A 20,103-nucleotide genomic window follows, 5' to 3' on the forward strand; every position below is an offset into this window, starting at 1 on the left:
AATTCCCTTGACAACTTAGATTTTCTACAGGTAATGGTATGAGCTCACTTTGAAATTTCAAAAGAGGACATGAGTAATAACATAATGAAAAAACTACACAAGTATGTAATTGTATGTAATTTTTAGAACTGAATTGAAAAAAAACTAGTTAAGTAAAGCAACATAAAAAGAATAAACATTATCTCATAATTTTATAATAATATGGAAATATGACAACAATAAAAAGAACAGTACATGGTGCACATATGTCTATGTTTAGACTGAAGAATCCTTAATTAGAAAAAAATGTACTTAGAGATTTGAGATGAGATAGTGTTTAAGTAAGAAACTTGAATAGCCACTCATTCAAGATACAGAGTGAGTGTATCCTGCTGACATCCTCTGACTCCAGAATTCTGTGGAAATGCCATTGTGGGCCTCCTCCTCCTCCTTTGCTTCTTCATGCCATTGGATATGTTTATAGTGGTTTCTGGATCCTTTCTGTTATGTTTGGGGTGAGTCTTCTTTATTTTTGATCTTCTGGTTGGAGCTTATGCAGAGTTGACTGGACCATTCTCACAACTGTCTGTCAGTGCCTGGATCTTTCAACTCAAACTTTCTTCACTTGTTTTATACCTGGCAACGCTGTATCAGTATCTTAAGCTTCCTCCTACATAATTCTCACTTTCTCCATTTTTATTGCTTATCAGCATCTTTCCCCACTCCCTATTTTTTCTAATTCTAATGGCTTAGTATTCCAAGAGGAACCAAACTGACCAAGATTGCAAAAATGTTCTTTCAAAATATTTCAACAAATTGCATTGTTTCCAGGCATTAATGGCCACTAACAATCATAACATCTTTTAGTTTCATTATTTCTCTGTTTAGTTTCTGTCTATGCCCAAAAGATGCACTACCATCCCACAAGGACACTTGATCAATTATATTCATAATACCTTCATTTCTAATAGCCAGAAACCGGAAACAACCTAAATGTCCCTCAACTGAAAAATGGATAGAAAAAAATGTAGTATATCTATACAATGGAATATTACTCAGCCACTAAAAAACAAGGAATCATGAATTTTGTAGGCAAATGGGTGGAACTAGAAAATATCATCCAGAGTGAGGTAACTTAGATCTAAAAGGACATGCATGGTAAGTACTCACTTGTAAATGGATTTTAGCCATAAAGTACAGGATAACCATTCTGTAATCAACACACTCAAGGAAACTAAATAACAAGGATGGCACAAGGGAGGGTGCTTGAGTCTTTCTCAGAAGGGGAAACAAAATAGATATGAGATCAAAGGAATGAGGGAAGTGAGCAGGAGAGATGATGAGGGGAGAATGGGGAGGACAATATGTAGGGAGAGCAGGAGAGAGAAGGCAGATTGGCTGAGGGAGGAGAGCAATCTCTAGGGTGTGCCAAATATCTGGGATGGGGAGAGCCCCAGAGGGTCTAAGGGACCCTTCAGCTGAGAATCCTAACAGTGGAGGATATGGATCCTGAAGTGACCATTCCCTGTAACCAAGTAGGACTCCCATTGGAGTGATAAGGACAGTAACTCATCAACAAAACCTTCAAACCCAAAATGTGTTCCACCTACAAGATGTGCAGAGACAAAGAGCACAAACTGAGGGAATGTCCAACCAATGACTGCTGCAAATTGAGACCACCTCGTGGGCAAGAACCAATCCCTGACTCTATTAATGATACTGTGCTATGCTTGCAGACATGAACCTAGCATATCTGTCCTCCGAGAGGCTCCACCTAGCATCCAATGAAAAAAGATGAAAACTCACACCCAAACTTTAAATGGACCTTGGGGAGTCTTATGGAAGAGTTGAGAGAAAGATTGAGGGACCTGAACAGGACAGGAATTCCACAGGAAAACTGACAGAGTCACCTAACCTGGACTGTTGTGGATTCCCAGACACTGAATCACTAATCAAAGAGTGAGCACAAACTGGTCCTAGGACCTCTGAACATACGGAGCAGATGAACAGCTTGGTCTTCATGCAAGTCTCCCAAACACTGGGAGCTGGGATTGTCCATAATTCCTTTGCCTGCCTGCCTGCCTGCCTGCCTGCCTGCCTGTAGATCCCTTGCACCTAAATGGACAGCCTTTTTTGGCCTCAGTGGTAGAGGATGCACTTATTTTCACAGCAACATAATGTGTGTGTGTGTGTGTGTGTGTGTGTGTGTGTGTTTGTGTTGGAGGAGGGGGAGGTTGAAACCCAGAGGGAGGCTTCCACTTCTGAGAAGAGAAGGGGAAGGTAGAATGGGGAGGGGACATCCTTGAGGGGGTACTGGAAGGAGAGGAAGGGCTGATATTGGGTTTTGAAGTAAATAAGTAAATAATTTAGTAAATTAAAACAAGCACTAGCAATATAAATGTAGTTTTAGAAAACTTAATGGTTGTGTTCTGCTGGACAAAAAAGTGACAACATTAATTAAAATGTGTCATAAATTAGTTGAATATAATTTCAAAAGTTTAATTCAGTTGCTGTCTTAAGTCACTTTTCTATTGATATGCTTAGTTTTAGAGGCTGAGTCCATCCTCATCTTTCAGGGAATAGAGCAACATGCAGACAGGCATGGCAGTGGAACAGTAGCTATACTGGGTAGTTTTATATCAAGCTAACTAGAGTCATGAGAGAAGAGAAAGCCTTTATTGAGAAAATGTCTCTGTAATATATACAAGCCTGTGGGATATTTTCTTAATTAATGATTCATGGAAAAGAACAGCCCATCACTAGTGGTGCCATCCCTGAAGTAATAGTTCTGGGATCTATAAGAAAGCAGGCTGAACAAGCCATGGAAAGCAGGAAAGCAAGCAACACCTCTCTATGGTCTCTGTATGAGCTCCTGCCTCCAGGTTCCTATCCTGTTTGAGTTGCTGCCCTCATTGCTTCTGATGATGAACTGGTATATGGAACTATAAGCAAAAATAAACACTTTCTTCTCTGAGTTGTTTCTGGTCATAGTGTTTCATCACAACAGTAGTCAATCTAACTAGACAAGTACTGGGATTATGGAGTATTGCTGTGGTAGAACTAAATATGTTGTTTGGGGGAGGATTACAGAAGGACTTTAGAACTTTGTAAAAGAAAAGCCATGCTTGGCAAGCTGTTCTGTAGGAGTTTGGAAATTTCAGAGCCATGTTGAAAGACTCCATTGGGCCATCTGTTCCTTTTTAATTGAGATTTTGTGGTCCTAGCTAGCTGGGACTGAAGAACCAGCTGTGATAAACAAGAAAACCAAACCACTAAAGGGAATCCTTTGCTTTGCTGAGACACTCGATGCTGATTGGCTAGAGTTGAGAAGTTAACAGTGATTAAGAAGAGACAACCGTCATTGATGTGAAATCTTGGAAGAACTGTTTTCTAAGTGCAAACACAGCAGTGGCCAAGGTTGTACCTTGTACTTGCAGCCACACTAGGTAGTATAAGTATCACTGAGGTTGTACTAAATTTGAAGGCATGAAGGAGTCATAGAAATCAGCTGAGAATTGGCAATCTGAGAGACCAGAAGATGACGTTGGTGATAGTACAGCCTTACTATTAGTTTAAGACCCAGGATTAAAAAGTTCATGCAGAGAATTTGAAGCTTGGCACCATGAAGAGAGCCTGTGAGAGGCTATTTGAAAGTGTAGCCCAGTTGCAACAGAGGACCCCAGGACTTTGCAGATGCGACTACCATTGAATTACAATCAAGAGCAGCAGCAGGGATGGAGTTGAGTCAGCCAGAATCCTAGAAGACAACCTGTGTCTATTTCAGAGGGCAATGTTTAAGAAGTAAACCATCTCTTGACGGAGCCTAGAGGATGAGTTAATGAGATATTGAGTTATTTACAGTGTTAGAGTTTGGTTTGATTTGTCCAGATTTTGTCTGTGATCCTGCTCTTTCTTCTTGAACTATTTAACTTAATTTGACTTTTACAGGATCTCTCAGTTGAAAGACTTTGAACTTCTACAGGAGATTTTGAAATGTTAAGATTGGATATTTTAAAAAGACAGAACCTTTAATGTATTTGAATTTGTAAAGACTATAGTACTTTCAAAATTATATTTTATATCATCATATTAATATTAAATACTAATCAATTAAAATGAAAATGGAAGCAATATGATTGAAAAGTGATGTGTTATGTGTCAAGTTGACAAAGGTCAATATATTAGCTAGATTATTTTTGTCCATTTGACACAAACTAGAGACATCAGAGAGTAGAGAGCCTCAACTGAAAAAAGATAGGTCTATAAGCAAGCCTGTGGGGACATTTTCCTAATTAGTTATACATGGAAAAGGGTACAGCCCATTGTGGTTAGTGACCACCCCTAGTCTGGTAGACCTGGATTCTGTAAGAAAACAGGCTGAGCAAGCCATGTGGTGCAAGCCAGTAAGCAATAATCCTCCATGTCCTGCTTCCAAGTTCTTGCCCAGTTTGAATTCCTGCCCTCACTGGCTTCTATAATGAACCTTGAACATAATAAACCCTTTCATTCCCAAGTTGATTTTTATCTTGGCATTTTGTCACAGTAATAGTAATCCTAACTAAGACAGCAGTTAAGAGCTTATATCATGATCTACAACCATGAAACAGAGAGCTAATAGGGAATGGTATTAACTCTAGAGTCCTCAAAGCTTACCACCTCCAGTGACAAAGCTCCTTCAACATATAACTCTTTAGCCTTCCCAAGCAGCTCAACTAATGAGGGAACCAAGTAATCAGATATAAGAGCTCTTCTAATTCAAATTTCCATGGCAGGTAACTAGAGAGTCCTCACCAGATATAGTAGCTCCCTGTAATCTTGGATAGCCATGCCTTGGCAACAGAGAGAAACACATTTATCTGTTATCATCTAATCCATTTCCAGGTATTTTGTTACATCAGCATAAATGGAACAACATAGATTGCAAACTCCTAAAATATTTTGATGATCGTCGTACAAAGTTTGATTCTGATTTCCACTCTAAAATACACTTAAAAAGTGCTGAGATCATTTTAATAATGTTTTAGCAAGGATAACTACCATGAACAATAACAAAAAAAATTCGTAGAAATTTTAAGTCAAAGCAATAGCATGGATATCACCATATTTAACTGAAAATATTTAATAGCCTAATTTTATTGTTAATTTCTTTGATGAGACTAAAGTAGATCATCATTTTCTTATCAGAATCTGTATTAAGTTACTAACATTTGCATATTAATAGAACCACCCTTTTTTGATTTTTAAGTCACAACTCATATGAGTTAAAACTTTGGGATGTTCTTGGAAAAATGCTAGCATTGCATGTTCTTTTCACAAATTCTAACTCTGAAGAACAATATTAATAACTTCCTCACTTGAAATATTTTACTTAACATTGTGTTAGTGATCTCTAACAAAAATTAAACCTAGTAACTCAAAATCATTTAGGGTCTTATGAAAACATGATGTGGTTTACTGCTGAAGATGAAAACTTTTGCATAAATCACAAATTATGACAGTAATGACAGGGGCACCATGTTTAGATGATACTGGACAAAAATGGCCTCTGAAAACTATTGGATAAATAAATATAGCATAGTCATCTAAATATTTGTGTCTCTTTTGAATTTACAAGCAAAGTTAACAACTTTTAAAGATTCAATCTTTAAAATCATTGATGTTATTTTGCATACGATATTTAGGATGGATTCTTCATGCAACTAAACAATGACAAACCTTATACTTGTTGAGCATGCGTTAAAGAGAGCTTTAAAGTCATAATTAGTATACCTGTAAATGAACATGGGTATTTGCTGGTGCTTGAATTTGTAATAATCTTTGAGTGTTTTTTGGAATAGAGATGAACACTGTTGTAAGTTGTATCAGATTCCCTATTTCCCAAATATTTTCTCAGCAGATCGATTCCTTTGCCACATAGGTTAGTCATCTACACCACATCATACAATGTAGAAAAGTGGGGCTAAAAGAGGGAGAAAATAAAGGAGTTGACACCCACTAAAACATAGAAGTCATAAAAGTTCACTTCATTAAAGGACATTACTGGAAAAAAATCTTTGTATCACATGTATCGTGTATCAGATTATATATAAATATTTCTTAGGCATGTAACCTTTTAAAATGCATAAATTGCCATTTTATGTATTAAACACTAGTAAACATGAATTTTAACTATAAAACAGAATTTTAGCATGTGTAGTCTTTGCTGTGATGTTTGAAATACAAATATGGGATCATTATCTGATAATATATTTAATACATTTTAATGCAAGAACTTAGAATCATGGCTTAAAGATCAATTTACTTGTCATCATTCTTTTATATTATCATGAGCCAAACACTCTTGCAACATAGATATGGAAAATAATCTACATTGTTGCAACAATTAGTATAACAAAGAAGGTTGGTCATTCTGTATTAATATTGGATTTAGTTAAAAGTAAAAGGTTATAATGTGTTGTCACACAGCAGGATTGTTAGACAAAGTGATTCTATACTTAATGGGCATCTCATTTGCCAAAACAAACTGATAAATATTTCCAAATATGGATCTACATACCTTGATATTATAACATTTATCAAAATATAACATGAAGCTTCTACTAATAGTCACATATTTGTCATTCATGTGTTAGTTAAATGTAAAGAAAATTTTAAAACAGGCTGTCTTAGTGCTCTATTGCTGTGAGGAAACAATATGACCAGTTAAGAAAGAAATTATTTAATTAGGGGCTTGCTTACAGATTCAGAAGCTGAGTTCATTATGATCAAGGCAGAAGCATGATGGCAGCCGGGTATAGTGCTGGAGGAGAAGATGAGAGCTACATCCTAATCTGCAATGCAGGCAGAGAAAGAGATCAGCCCTGACATGGCTTATGAAAGCTCAGTGTCCACTCAGCAGTGACACACTTCCTACAACAAGGCTAACCCTACTTTACGTCCTTACCTCCTAATCCCTGTAACCATATCAAAGAGTTCTATGCCCAGGCAAAATAGATGAGTCTATACAAGGGCATTCTTAATTTAAACTATCACATAAAGTAAAATTGTAAAGTATTATTTCAAGAAGGAATAAGATTGAACAAAAAGGCCTATATACTTTTTAAAAAAATGATGAAAGTTCCAAATTAATAAAAAAAAAAGCATACCATTTTAATTGCGATCGCAATGGCTTCACAGAGTTACATAATATATACATTATATGATAAGAATAAATATACCATAAAAAGAATAAATATACCACATCTTTCACATTATGTTCTATAGGAAGTCCCCAATAATCTATGCATAAACAATGGTAAATACTACCTAAATTACACACAGATTTTAGCTATCATCTACTTTTATGCTTGTTTCCCTACTTTTTCCTTTCTCCAGCATCTCAACAAAAATAAATAATTTAATGATATGGATTCTGGTCATTCCAATAGTACTGTAGTGGTTTCTAATTATTTATTTAACTTGCATTTGTTTGATGAAATGTGGTGTATATGCTTAGTGTCTCTTATGCTTAGTGTATCCTAATATGTGTCTCATTTTGTGAACATTGTTAACGATTTTATTTAATATTTTAAGTAGAATGTTTTCTTCCTTTTAAAGTTTTAAAATTCTGAGTGGGAGAAATTGATTGGATATATATATATATATATATATATATATATATATTCATTTTCTTCAATTTTGTGTTGTGCCTTCTCATTCTCTATCATTATCCTTTAAACCACAGAAGCCTGGCTTATTAATATTATCTCTCATTGATTATATTCTTGACAGTGCACAACTAAAGTTTGTGTACCTAATATTTTCCCATGTTCTGTTCTAGAAACTTCACAATTTTGAAATTCAGTTTGCTGCTTTCTGTTCAATGCATTATAGTTCATCATTTTATAGTTCATCATTAACTCTGTGATAAATTTTAAATTCCTTTTGGTGAAGAGTATAAATTCTGCCTCTGGAATCATGGAATTCTAACACCATTAGTTAAAGATAATCTTAGCTTCAGTTTTCTTTCTCCTTTTTTTTCTTTTTCTTTTTAATGTCACTTATTACTCAACTATATTTGTCTGTTTCCACTTCTAGGTTCTAGGCTGTATTTGTTGATGAATTTTCTTACTCTCATCTCAGGACCACATTGTGTTATGAATATTGTTCACTCACTCATGGCAGGTACTGAAGTACATACTGTCTTTCCATAGTTCTCAGTTTTCTCCTGAATGCTCTGGGCTTTGGCCACGCCCTGCTCCTTTTAGAATCAATTCACTGAAATGAAAAATATCTGCCCAAAGTAGTGACTTAAGATCAAAACGAGGTTCAAAGTTTCATCATTTTCTCCTACTGCTTTTCTCTGTTATTCAAACATGCTGCCAATTTATTGGTTCATGCCTGCAGAAAAGATATATTTGAAACACAGAAAGCATCTCAGGAAATTATGTTTGTTTTTTTGTTTTTAATAGATTTATTTATTTCATTTATGAGTACACTGTAGCTGTCTTCAGACACACCAGAAGAGGGCATAGGATCCCATTACAGATGGTTGTGAGCCACCATGTTGTTGCTGGGAATTGAACTCAGGACCTTTGAAAGAGCAATCAGTGCTCTTAACCACTGAGATATCTCTCCAGCCTGAAATCATGGTTTTTAAAATGTAAAGAATTTAAGTTTAAATTTCAAAAAATAAAGTATACATATGTTGTGGTATTTATTCTGACAAATCTTGTGGAACCATGAGGCAAGTGATTTGTTGGGACAGTTTAAGTTCTGAGGAAGAAAATGTTGTTTCATTTGTTTGTAAACCATGTAATGTCAGCAGAACAAAATGAACATAAATTGGTCTCCCATAAGATAAATTGCAAAAATGAACTCTGAATTTATGAGCATGAACCTCTCTTCCATTATTCAAAATAATCAGTTAAGTGCCTATGAATAACTTTATACTTAAGTTAAAAATATTTCTTCAAACTGAATATAATGCAAAATGGTATGACTTTTTGACCATAGTGTTATGAAAGAACCTAATATTTTATTCCTATTACTTATTCATCATTATTTACATTTTATTGTTCTTTGTGTTACATGAACAGAATACAATCTACCAGCAATACATTACACCTAATTTCCCAAATGTTTAGTATTATTTTACAGACCATAGAAAACAATTCTTCAATTCCCATTGTTTGTTACTAATATGAGTAGAAAAATAATGATTCTTGTGGTCAATTATGAACTTGTCTTTCCATGATCTCTCCTTATAGGTATGCATGTCTGTACACATAACTTTGCTTGTCCAATTTGGAATTATTAAATTCTGCTGTAATCACTTATAAAATATTAATTTTCTTATCATTCTCTCCTTTAGAATACTCAGGAGCTTATCGTTTGTTTGGCTTTTGGATTCGTCTTTAGGTTTAGTTGAGATTCCTATATAATTTCCATATTGTCTTAGAGAACTCATGTGATCTTCCCAAGAGAATGAATGTGTGCTCAATCATAAAGTATTTCAGTGCTGAAAGTCTTGACGTGTTTTTTACATAATGTTTGTCTTTTATGTCATGAGACCTACTCTGCCCCATGAGAGCATTTTCATAACTATGTCCAGGAGAAGTTCTTCACTGAGATGACTCTCTCTACTTCTCCTTCGAACTCAAACCGATCCCTTCCCCTTGTCTTTCCTTGATTTCTTTTATTTCTGTGATTTCCTTATTCCAGGAATTTTGACTGAATGGAGTCACACAGTATGAGGCTGAGACTTGGCTTCACTTCATTCTGATTCTTGCTCCTGAGGTCATTGTAGATTTTTCATGTATTAATAAATCAGTACTTTTAACCATTGAGTAATATTGCCCACTGTGGATGTAACATGGTGCATTAAGCACCTACTCACTAAGGAAGTTTGAGTTACTTATAGTTTGATTGTTACAAATGAACACATCATGAATAATGAAACATAAGCTTTGTATAGTTTTGTTTTCTTCATTTGTTTGAAAGCCAACAATGCAATTGCTTCTTTCATGGTAAATACATGTTTATTCAGAGTAGCTGAACCATTCTTCATCCTTGTTTATACTGCATGAAAACTCCAGTTTCTCTGCATCTTGCTAGCAACTGTTGTCTTTGTGGTTTATTCTCTAAGTCTGCTCTTAGCCATTCCATAGCATTATCCATCCTTTCTCATTTTAACTTTAAGCCAATAGTTAAGTATTAATAAGTTTCTTGTAGACAGCATGGATCAGAGTATTTTGTGCACTCTGTAAGTCTCTCCTATTTTGCATATTTAAATTAGTGAGCATATGACCAAACTCCATGTTTTGTCTTCTATCATCTTTCAGAAGCCACTAGTTCCATAGAGAAGATTAGGGTCCCATGAGCCCCTTGCCCATCTGTAAATGATTATAAACAGGTCTGCCTGTGTAGGAACAGTAGAAGTAGCATCAGCAACTATAATGAACTGTTCATAGGCCTGTTTTGTGTAGTTTCAGTGCAGGTAGCATCACTGGCTGTGAGTTTGAGAATCCAATGGCAGTGTCATGTTCAGAAGTCATCATTTTGCAGCTCCTTTCCCTATCTTTCACTCTTACTTTCCCTCTGCCCATTCTTCCACTCATACTGTGGACTCAGAATAGAGTTGGTCCCATCATATGTTTAAAAATTACGAAAGAAAGGAGAGGTAGAATTCTTCTAGTATTTTGTTTTGCTTTGTTTTTCTTTACTCTTTTAAAATTTTGTTTTCTATTGTTTTTTTATTTTGTTTTTTTGAGACTGGATCTCTGTATAATAATAGCTCTGTATATAATAAAATAATAGAACTTTCTCTGTAAATTAGGCTGGCCTTGAACTCACAGAGATCTGCATGCCTCTTCCTCCTCTGTGTTGAGATTAAAGGCTTAGAGAAGTAGAACTTTTAAGACACTTCAAGTAATTATGTCCAGTGATTTATTTACCCACTCTCTTTATGACCTCAACACACAGTGACTGGTAACACATAATAACAAAATTATGAGTGGATTTTAAATTTTCTCACAAAAAAACATGCAAGTGAATTTCTCAACTCATAGACATATTCATCAGCTTGGAATAACAAGGTTTCAACATGTACATATTAAAATGTCACATCCAATCTATAAATAATATATTGATAAATTAAAATAAAAATTCAAAGAAATTTTATGCATGTGTTTGTTAAAAAGTTCAAACTCATCACAAAAAGTAAAATATGGAATAAAAGGCAAATTATTTCCTTTGTAGTCTTTTTACACAAAGCATTTGTCTTTTAAAACCAATAAGTCATGACTATTTAATGGGTATGTGAGAAGCAGCAAAATGGGAGTTCTGAGGATATGCAATTTGACAATCTAATTATTTCTTAGCATTGAACATAGGCAGGATCTTTAATCATTATTTATAACTGTAACAGAATGAAAACTATTTACAAATATTTATCTTCTTGCTATGGTTGACTTTTCAGTATTCTAAAATTAATAATGTACTATAATGTAATACCATTTAAATTAATAATTTAAATTGTCTATTATAAAATACTAAACAAACAGTTCAAAATTAATTTAGACTTAATATTAACTACTTGATTAATGCACATCATTATTTTTATTGAGGTTAATTTAAATGGCACAATAGCTAACTGTAATCACAAAACTTTAATAAATGGTTCAAATAGCAAAAAAAAAGGACAATATGAAAGTCATCTTTTTAAAGCAGAGAGAAAACATTGCTCCAAAATTAGGACAGTCGTAGTCCTTGAAATTTCAAAGTAATGCGTGAAGGGATTTGCTTACTTAAATAAAAAGGACAAGTCCAGTATCAAGCACCAGTGTCTTTGAATGTTACTGATCTATGCAGTCTGCTGGTAAGCATAAACCATGGTGGAAAATTCATTTCATGCTTGTCTATTCTGATAAAATCCATGATTGAATTGTTTGAAAATGATGGAAATACAGAATGATTATAGTAATGCCCCCTAAGTATGGGTCAAACTGGAATCAAGGCAGCTCTTCAATCCACTACAAATTGGCCTACCTTCAAATTTCAGCCTTGCCAGAACAGTGTCAAACTTAACACACATTTTGATCAATCGAATTACTACTAAATAATGTATCCCATAGGAAAAATAAATTAACAATAAACCACACTAATAAACCATTAATTAAATTACATGAAATAAAAATAATACCAACTTTTTATAATACAACTTCTCCTGTTAGCCTTCCCAAACTCTTATTGTTCTTAATTATTCTCAATAATTGATAATGGTGATTTGTGTTCTCAAGTTCTATATATGGTTGAAGAATGAAAAAAAAATCATGTTCTTTCTTTAACTAGATCTCTTAAAGCTTATTGTGAGAGTAGGGAAAATACTCTAATTTAGAAAAACTGGCTTTTGATAGAATGGGCTTCCTTCCTGTCATTACTTTCATTCATTAATTTATTTATTCACTTCACATCTAGATTGTAGCACCCCCTCCTCTTAGTCCCCCCCCTTACATAGCCCTTCCACTACCTCCCCTCCAAGATAAATATTTTGAACATAGTTTGAGAAGGGGATTGGCTTTGGTTTTCATGTTTTTCATGTTCTTTGCTGAATTTTTAAAAATAATGTCCCTAAACACTCTCCTTCATTCTCTTGGAGTTTTTATTCCCTCATACCTTAACTGATCATGTCTGGACTTTTATTTTTAACATATATATATATATATATATATATATATATATATATATACACACATATATACACACACACACATATATATACTATCATATCATATATATGTGAGATATATATATACATATATATATTAGTGAGTTATATACTCACTATATAATATATAATATATATATTAGTGAGTTATATATATATGTGTGTGTATATATATATATATATGTATATATATATATATATACTAGTGAGTTATATATACTGATAGATCTTTCTTGATTTGGACAGTTATTTTATAGGCTCACCTTGTAAACTGATTATTGAGCATTTCTATTTTAAGTGAATTGTGTTCCACCAAGAATCTTACTCCCTATTATCTTCATTATCTGTTAAAATAGTCATAACATACTCAAGACAGCCACATTATAAATAGTTTACATTTAAATAAGAAATCCTTTCTCACTACTAATATCAACTAGTAGTGAAGACTGAGCCGCATGCCCATCTCAACATATATAGATTCATTCAAAAAATCATCCTCCCCATGACCTAACTTAGTTAATAAGCTTGTGATTTATACAATGACACACCCAAAGGATTCTAATATCAGGTATGGGCTTCTTTGGATCTCTTCCATAAATGCAATCCAATGGCTTTTATGAAGTTATTTTTGATTACACCAATCTCCTTGCTATAACATTAAGTTCAGCGCTCAGTACTTGGATCATCTGTTTAGCCTTCTCTTCCTAGCTGCACTGCAAGTTGACTCTCCTGTTTTTGCCCTTCCTTATTACTAACTTTGTCATTTTCAGTATTGAGACAGAACGGTTCACTCTCTGTCCACCAATTCCTGAATATAATATTTCAAACTCTAAAATATGGTTACTCTCCCAATTGCTTTTGTTTGTTATCTATAATACTAGACATCTGAGCTCCATAACTTTTTCTTTTAGGTGAAGATTGTGTATTAGAATGGGAGGGAAGATTACCTTTGCCTGAGTGCCCAGGGTTTTGGTTTGTACTCTCCAGTGACTTATATGCTTCTGAACAATCTCTTCACTTAAATGGCTTTCTATTCCTGCTCTTTTGGAGATCTCACAAATGTAATTTGAGCAAGTACCAATAAAGTGCTGAAGTTGCAGTTGCAGTATACTGTGACTAATTAATCCTCCCCCAAATAAGTCGGATAATACATGTCTTAATATTGCCCCTTTCTTTGGAAGTGAACATATTTATATACATATTCATGTACTGCTATAAATTCTACACTTTGACCCTCAAGTCAACTGAAATTGATTTGAGCCTTCACTATATCTTACTTTCTATACTAACAAATATTTATATTCTAGTTACAGATATGGAAATATCTAAAAGGAATCTTGTACATATTCAATTGACCATTCTAAGGCTTTTGTATATATGTATACTATATATACATATTTATATATAATATAAATACATATTATGTATATATTTATGTATTCATTATGTGTTCATGTGTGTGTGCTGGTTTATATGCACAAGTGTATATATGCATGTTTATATGTGATAATCAGGTGTCTTCTATCTTCTTCCATCAATTTCTACCTTAATTTTTAAATGATATTTTATTTGTAGAGAGGTGTATGCATGTGTTTATTCCTGTGTATATGTAGGTATGTGTGGGCACCAATAAAGTCAGATGACTGAATAGGATCCCTGAATCTAGAATGACAGGAGGCTATGAGCCTTCCAAACTCCCAATCTTCTTCAAGAGCACTGATCACCTTAAGCAGCTGAACCATTTGGCTAGTCATATTTTTTGAGAAAAGGTCTCTTATTGAACCTAGAGTCCGGGGATTCATTCAGATGTGATAGGCACCATGCATCTGGAACCCTGCCTTTACCTCCCTAGCTCTGGGGTAACAGACTCATAGGTACTGGGGTTTCAAACTCAAAATAATCTAGTTTGAATTGTCATACAACATTACCTATTTAAACATTCACACATATACAATTAACACTGTCATAAAACTGAACTTAATTTTTAGAGTGCACACCTGCAAGAAAAACAGGTAGGCTGCCTGTGACTGCTCTCTCTCTCTCTCTTTCTCTCTCTCTCTCTCTCTCTCTCTCTCTCTCTCTCTCTCTCTCTCTCTCTCTCCCTTCCTCTCTCTCTCTCTCTCTCTCTCTCTCTCTCTCTCTCTCTCTCTCTCTCTCTCTCTCTCTCTCTCTCTCTCTCTCTCTCTCTCTCTCTCTCTCTCCCACCAGGTACAATCCTCCAGTCTTCCTCCCAGCCCTGCAACAGAACACCATCTAAAACCTTCCCTCACCCTGACTGACCCACATCTCCTGTGATTCCTACAATCCATCCTCTTCTTCCCCTTCCTCCTCACAACTTCTTGCTTTGTCCCAAACTCCACACGGCACCCTCTGCTAACTCAAAGGCTGCAACTCGTAGGACAAGAAGTAGGCTAAAGGCAGACCCACACCTCTCCTACTACTCCTGAGATCCAGCACCCTCAGTCTCACTCCCAAGCTCTGTAGCTAAAGCCCAGCTCTCCTACCGTAGCAGGCACTGAATTCTCCAACATAGCTGAAGCACAAGAAAAAGACCTTGAAACCGTTTTATGACTATCATAGAGTTCCTTGATGAGGAAGTGGATAAATCCTTTTTAAAATCCAGAAGCACACAAACAGTGTAAGGAAATAAATAAAATGGTTCAAGACAAGAAACTGAAAATAGAATCAATAGAGAAAACCCAAACAGAGGGAATTCTGGAAAAGAAAATTTAGTAATTTGAAAAGGAACTACAGAGGCAAAATTCAGCAACAGAATACAAGAGGTGGAAAAATCTCAGGCATTAAAGATATGATGGAAGAGATGGATACATTAGTCATAAAAAATATTAAATCAAAGAGAAAAATAACTGTTGTGATGTGCAGCTTGGTCTTCATGTAGGTCCACTATCAATTGGAATGGAGACTGTCTCTAACTCTATTGTCTGCCATTGAATCTCCTTCCCCTAATTGGACTGCCTAGTTGGGCCTCAGTGGGACAGGATGTGCTCAGTCTTGCTGTGATCTTACATCCCCCAGTGGGCAAGTATGCAAGGGGGCTTCCCTTCTCTGAAGAGAAGGAGAGGGGGTAATTGGAGGAAAGATTTGTGCTATGAACTTTCCTCTTAGAACCACTTTCACTGTAGGCCATAAGTTTGGGTTTGTTGTGCACTCATTTTCATTGAGTTCTAGGAAGTCTTTAATTTCTTTATTCTTGTCTTGACCCAGTAGAAAGCTGATCACTTTCTGTGAGTTTAGAGAATTTTCTTTTAATTTTGTTGTTGTTATAATCCAGTTTTAATCCATGGTAATCTGATAGGATGTAGCAGGTTATTTCACTTTTGTTTTCTATGTTGAGACTTGCTAAAATAGACTGAGTACCTGGTCCATTTTAGAGGGAGGCCCATGAGGTGGAGGGTAGAAGGTACATCCTTTTGTATTTTAGCAAAATGTTCTGTAAATATATGTTAGGTCCATTTGGTTTATGTCTTAGTTTGGTTTATTATTACTACAACAAAACACCAAGACCAAAAAGCAAGTTGGGAGGAAAGGATTTATTCAGATCACACTTCGACATTTCTGTTCATTTTCATCAAAGGAAGTCAGAACAGGAACTCAAGCAGGGGAGGGACCTATAGACAGGAACTGGTGCAGAGGCCATGGAAGAGGCTGCTTATTGGCTGACTTGTCCTGACTTGCCCAACCTGCTTTCTTATTGAACCCAAGACCATCAAACCTAGGATGGGACCACCCACACTGGGCTAATCACTAATTGAGAAAATGCCTTACAGCATAATCTCATGTATGGCACAGAGACAGGGGTTGATACCAAATACTACTGCTGAAAAAAAAGTCAATAACATGCTTCCTAATGATATTCTGCTATGCATATAGATCAGTACCCTATCCAGTCATCATCACAGAGCCTTCCTCTGATACGACAAGGGAACAGGTGCATATACCCACAGCCAGACTTAGAATACACCGTTCTAATTGGATGACTCCATCAAATTCCTCTCCTCAGAGATCAGGGCATCCTCCGGAGGGAGGCAGAAGCAGAAAGACTGAGAACCAGAGGGGACAGAAGATTCCTGAAGAACATGGGCACTTGAAACAACTAAGTAAGAGGTCACAGAGACTTAAGGAGCAAGCATAGAAAATACATGAGTCTGTATGAACTTGCACAATATGTACTCACTGATAAGTGGATATTAGCCCAGAAACTTAGGATACCCAAGATATAAGATACAATTTGCTAAACGCATGAAATTCAAGAAGAACGAAGACCAAAGTGTGGACACTTTGCCCCTTCTTAGAAATGGGAACAAAACACCCATGGAAGAAGTTACAGAGACAAAATTTGGAGCTGTGACGAAAGGATGGACCCTCTTGTGATTGCCATATGCAGGGATCCATCCCATAATCAGCTTCCAAACGCTGACACCATTGCATACACTAGCAAGATTTTGCTGAAAGGACCCAGATATAGCTGTCTCTTGTGAGACTATGCCGGGGCCTAGCAAACACAGAAGTGGATGATCACAGTCAGCTATTGGATGGATCACATGGCCCCCAATGGAGGAGCTAGAGAAATTACCCAAGGAGCTAAAGGGAACTGCAACCCTATAGGAGGAACAACAATATGAACTAACCAGTACCCTGGAGCTCTTGTCTCTAGCTGCATATGTATCAAAAGATGGCCTAGTCGGCCATCACTGCAAAGAGAGGCCCATTGGACTTGCAAACTTTATATGCCCCAGTACAGGGGAACCCCAGGGCCAAAAAGGTGGAGTGGGTGGGTAGGGGATTGGGGGGTGGGTATGGGGGACTTTTGGGATAGCATTGAAAATGTAAATGAGGAAAATACCTAATTAAAAAAAAAGAAAATACATGAGTCTGTACCTGACATATATATATATATATATATATATATGGTGGGTATGGGGGACTTTTGGGATAGCATTGAAAATGTAAATGAGGAAAATACCTAATTAAAAAAAAAGAAAATACATGAGTCTGTACCTGACATATATATATATATATATATATATATATATATTCTTCCTGTTGAGTTGCTATGTTCAACTTCAGCATGAGAGGTTGTCCTTTTTTCTTCTTCTTCTTCATCTTATATTTTATTTTGTCATGTTTGGTTTTTATCTCTATAACTTCTCGGCCTTTTGGCTAAGATCAAGTGTGATTTTTATATCTTAGAAGTCTCTTCTTTTCCAATAAGAGTCAGAGATGGGGTGCAGGGAAAAACTGGGAGGAATAGAAGGAGGAGAAACTATAATGAGGTTATATTGTATGAGAAAAGAATTTATTTTCAACATAGCATCCCTTCCGGACTCCTTGGTAATCTGCTAGTGGGAGATCTTCATTCATCACAGTCTCTTCACTTCCTCAGTTTACACCGACCACTTCAAGGACTAAATACACATGAATGAGTGCATCTCCATCCATGTTGGCCAGGCTGGTGTCCAGATCTGCAATGTGTGCTGGGAACTCTACTGCCTGAAACGTGGCATTCAGCCTGATGGCCAGATAACAAATGACAAGACGATTGAGGGAGGATATGACTCCTTCAACACCTTCTTCAGTGAAGCAGGAGCTGGCAAGCATGTGCCCCAGGTTGTTCATAGACCTGAAACCCACAGTTATTGATGAAGTTTGTACTGCTCTTCTACCCTGAGCAGCTCATCACAGGCAAGGAAGATGCTCCCAATAACTATGCCCGTGTTCACTACACCCTTTCAAGGAGATCATTGACCTTGTCTTGAAAAAGATTCAAAGCCAGCTGATCTGTGCACGGGTTTTCAGGGCTTCTTGATTTTCCAAGGTTTGGTGGGGGTTGGGGGTTTGGGGGTGTGGAAAGTGGCTCTGGGTTTACCTCCCTCCTGATGGAGCGACTCTTTGTTGATTAGGGAAAGAAGTCCAAGCTGGAGTTCTCCATTTACCCAGCCCCCACCCCCATGTTTCCTCTACTGTGGTTGAACCCTACAGTTCCAGCATCACCACCTACACCACCCTGGAGCACTCTGATTGTGCCTTAATGGTAGACAATGAGGCCATCCATAATATCTGTTGTAGAAACCTGGACACTGAGCACCCAACCTACTCTTAATTTCACCACCTTATTAGCCAGATTGTATCTTCCATCTACTCTTCCCTCAGATTTTATGGGGATCTGAATGTTGATCTGAGAGAATTCCAGACCAACCTGGTGCCCTACCATCCATTTCCCTCTGATCACTTATGCTCCTGTCATCTCTGCTGGAAAAGCCTATCATGAGCAGCTTTCTGGGGCAGAGATCACCAATGCCTGTTTTGAGCCAGCCAATTAGATGGTGAAATGGGATCATCACCATGATAAATACATGGCTTTCTGCCTGCTGTACCATGGTGATGTGGTTCTCAAGATGTCAATGCTGCTATTGCCACCATCAAGACCAAGCATATCATCAAGTCTGTGGACTGGTATCCTACTGGCTTCAAGTTTGGCATTAATTACCAGCTTCCCATTGTGGTGCCTGGTGGCAATCTGGCCAGGGTTCAGAGAACTGTGTGCATGCTGAGCAACACACAAGCCATTGCTGAGGCCTGGGCTCACCTACATCACAAGTTTGATCTGATCTATTCTAAGCATGCCCTTTGGGCACTAGTATGTAGGTGAGCACATGGAGGAGGAAACATTCTCTGAGGCCTGTGAGGTCATAGATGCCCTAGAGAAGGACTATCAGGAGGTTGGGGCAGATAGTACTGAAGAAGATGATGAAAGTGAAGAATATTAATTCGTGTGCTGCAATTTCACCCTTCTGTGCTCTCATCTTTGTCTTTCGGTACGTTTTAACTGTCCTAAACTGTCAATAGAAGTGTTTCCAATTTAAGTGGGGAAAAAAGAATTTATTTTCAGTAAAAGTAAGAATATAAATGTATATATTTAGTTATATATATGTACTTAATAATACCCTGATTATTGTTCATATTTATTTCATGTGAAACTTGGAACACATATACAAAAAAACCTTACAGAATCTGATTGATCATCACCAAGTCCAAATATTTTCTTATATTTCCACATAGACACAATGAGAAAATCATGAAGCTCTAATCAAAACATGTCATTCTCTTTCTGTCACATGTAAGCAGATTATTGTATCTCAAGAGAAAAATTTAGCCTTAATATGTATGGTATAATATCAGCAATAATTTAACCATTTGTCTACATGATTTCTGTAAAAAAATATGTTGAAGCATTAATTTCAGATACACTGTTATAAACCTTAAGAATTATCCTCAATTCTTTACATACATACATACTTACACACATACATCTAATACTATACGTCTTAGGACAAATTTATATTGCAAAATAAACTGTACACTAATCTCTGTTTGCCACCAAGCTTGTGAGTTAGTAA

The 20,103-nt window shown here is 36.2% G+C and overlaps 1 pseudogene; it reads left to right on the forward strand.

Annotated features, from left to right (window-relative positions):
- Positions 1 to 18,121: 18,121 nt before the first annotated feature.
- Positions 18,122 to 19,473, forward strand: LOC110300228 (tubulin alpha-1C chain pseudogene; annotated as a pseudogene).
- The last annotated feature ends 630 nt before the right edge of the window (positions 19,474 to 20,103 follow it).

Source organism: Mus caroli, unplaced genomic scaffold (assembly GCF_978045245.1).
Source record: "Mus caroli unplaced genomic scaffold, Mus_caroli_1 scaffold_10, whole genome shotgun sequence".
NCBI classification, from domain to species: Eukaryota; Metazoa; Chordata; class Mammalia; order Rodentia; family Muridae; genus Mus; species Mus caroli.